At 35.8% G+C, this 2,873-nt stretch overlaps 1 protein-coding gene across 1 annotated transcript in view; it reads left to right on the top strand.

Moving 5' to 3' along the window:
* The first annotated feature begins 1,230 nt into the window (after window positions 1-1,230).
* tspan4a (tetraspanin 4a) overlaps window positions 1,231-2,873 on the top strand; it is a 104,289-nt gene continuing 102,646 nt past the window's right edge. Inside the window, exon 1 of the mRNA XM_046864432.1 lies at window positions 1,231-1,386. The gene's annotated coding sequence lies outside the window, so the exon portion shown is untranslated. The remainder of the gene's footprint in view (window positions 1,387-2,873) is intronic.

Genomic DNA, 2,873 nt, shown 5'->3' with positions numbered 1-2,873 from the left:
TTCCCTGCTGTTACTGCTAGAAAGGGGCGGGGCTATCGCCCCAACCCCCCTTCCCCGTGTGAGTGGCATTTCTGGTAGCCAATGACAAACCAGAAAACCGTCACGCTACTGATCATCTAAACCAATAGTATGAAAAAGGAGGAACCTCCTCCCAGGGACAGTGTTTCCGTTCTTCAGAGTTCAATCAACTTCATTCATTCATCAATTATTCACCCTCTTTCTTCTCCTCCACCACCGGTTAATCAAAAACATGTTTATTTCTCATTTAATTCACTTTAAACCTTCCATTTTAGTTACCACAAGATTCTAAAACTTTAACTTCTTTATATAAATACATGTTTTTTTAACTAAAATATCAAACCATTAAAACCAAATCTCACCGAAATGAACAGAATCATCTGAAATAAATGAAATACTGAGATCCTGCTTTTACTGACACTGTTATAGACCTAAAATATATCACCCGGGTATTCAAAGTAGATAATGTAGATAAATGTAAATAATTAATTTAAAATAAATAATGTATATATGCAATTATGTATAATCTATGTATATTTATATATGTTTCAAGCATTATTTACACAAAGAGTAATAAAAAATATATTTTCCAATTAATTCCAATTCCTTATCCAATTACTTGTGCTTTTATGTAATTTTTTAGTTTAATTTTTTTTTTAATTTAAGATTGTGTATCGTCTATAAGCTAAATGTGTAGTGTTGTTATTTACGTCTGTACTACTGAGAGTCACCAAAAGCTGGGACCAAATTCCGTGCAACACACGTGACCAATAAACCTGATTCTGTCCAAAAATGTAAAAATGCGAAATGTATTTAATATTATCAGAGAAAAAAATACATGTGTTATTAGGAAAATAGTCTATAGTCTAATCTAATCTAATCTAAATCTAAATGTGCATTAAATATACTTTGCAACGAGGATTTTGCCTTCTTTAAACCACGTAAAAATGTATTATTATTGTTATATTATTACTATTATTATTATTGTTTATATTATTATTATTATTATTATTATTATTATTATTATTATTATTATTATTATTATTATTATTATTATTATTATTATTATTATTGGAATGTGATTGGAATGATTTCTGGCTTTTCTTTACTTCTCGACTAGAGGTCGCTGTTTCACCTCTGTGATGACTGTCATGTTCGGAACTGGGCCTGTTTATGCTCCTGAAAAGCTGCAAGTTTTCATAGAGCTTGAAGAGCAGAAGAAGGAGGAGAAAGAAAATAGAGAGAAAGAGAGAGAGAGAGAGAGAGAGAGAGAGAGAGAGAGAGAGAGAGAGAGAAAGAAAGAGAGATTTCATAAGGTTTTAAAAGCTATTGGACACAGGACAGGATTTTCTCTACAGGACAGTGAAGGTAAGGTGATTTGTTTATTATAAAGGGATTTACATTATAGTGAAGACTGTTTTTATTTGTGTGTGTATATATGTGTGTATATGTGTGTGTGTGTGTGTGTGTGAATGTGTGTGAGACCTCAGACTCATATTAAAAATAATTTCAGTGTATAATTATCAGCCGATTATTCAGTATTTTATATTCAGCACACGTCACACACATTACCGTGGGTTTATCTTAAAGCTGAGCCTGACAGCATGATCTGACATCTTCATCTTCTTTAATCCCTCTTCTAAACACTCCAATCCACACCTTACACCATTAATCTCCAACATCAATGCCAAAACTACTGCAAACACCCTAAAAAAAAACAACGACAAAAAAAACAACTTATTTTGCATTCTATCAACAAAACCTGGGACGGTTTTCTCCTGGACTATAACGAGGATTCGCTTCTTTAATTGGATTATACACCTTTCAGTAGAAACATTAAAGCCTGAGTCTCGTATGTAAATCTCTTTTTTTAACGAGTTGGAAAGTTTGCGTCCCTTTTGACGCATCCCTCATTAAAGTGTGTCATGAGTTTAGGTTTAAACAGAGAGAATTAATATCAGGAAAACCTGCTCTCACACACACACACACACACACACACACACACACACACACACACACACACACACACACACACAGAGCTGAGAAATTATACAAATTTCAGTGGAGTGAAAAATATCAACATTCCAAAAATTCCCACTGAAAGTCCCTCCCAGAGATACCACACACAAACACACACTCTGTGTGTGAGAGTGTGTGTGTGTGAGAGTGTGTGTGTGTGCACAGTGTAAAACCACTACGCAAGGTTATATTTATATTTGGGGTGTCTAGTGAAATCTCAGGCCGCAGAACTTTTCTCTAAACTTCTCAAAAACATGTGGGCTGTGTGTCGAACATTCCACTGTGAAATCTAATGGCAAAGAACTTTATTTTAGCTGGAAATCTGGTGAACTTTTTGGTTCTTTGGAGTGCTGAGGAAACAAGAAACATCACTGAGATTGTAATGTGGATGTGAACCGAACTCGGTTTCTGTTTTTCTGTTGGAGTGGGTAGTGGGAGCTCAGTGGTAAAGCCTGTGGGCTACTGAAGGAAGGTTATGGGTTCAAGGCCCAGTAACACCAAGCTGCTGCTCTTAAGCAAGGCTCTTAATCCTTTGTGTTCGGGGGGGTCAGTGGTATCATGGCTGACCCTTAACATCGATGGGATTTATGAAGAAAGAATTCCACGGTGCTGTAAAGTATAAAAGCACCTTTTTTCAAGTTTTTTGTGGTCGAAAGACGTCTGGGGTAAGAGGACACGGGGTGTGACCTTCAACTACCCTGTTCTTGCTTGTGCCGCAGGAAGTTGTTCATTTAATAAAACGTTCAGCTCAAACGTAAACATTCTGATGTCCAGTGTGTATTTGATTCTAATTGTATGTTTATGGCCAACACTTGGTGATGGATCTCATCCGCATG

The sequence above is a fragment of the Silurus meridionalis genome, chromosome 13 (assembly GCF_014805685.1).
Source record: "Silurus meridionalis isolate SWU-2019-XX chromosome 13, ASM1480568v1, whole genome shotgun sequence".
Taxonomy (NCBI): Eukaryota; Metazoa; Chordata; class Actinopteri; order Siluriformes; family Siluridae; genus Silurus; species Silurus meridionalis.
Note: the sequence above shows the minus strand (reverse complement) of the source record. Positions and strands in the feature narration are given on the sequence as shown.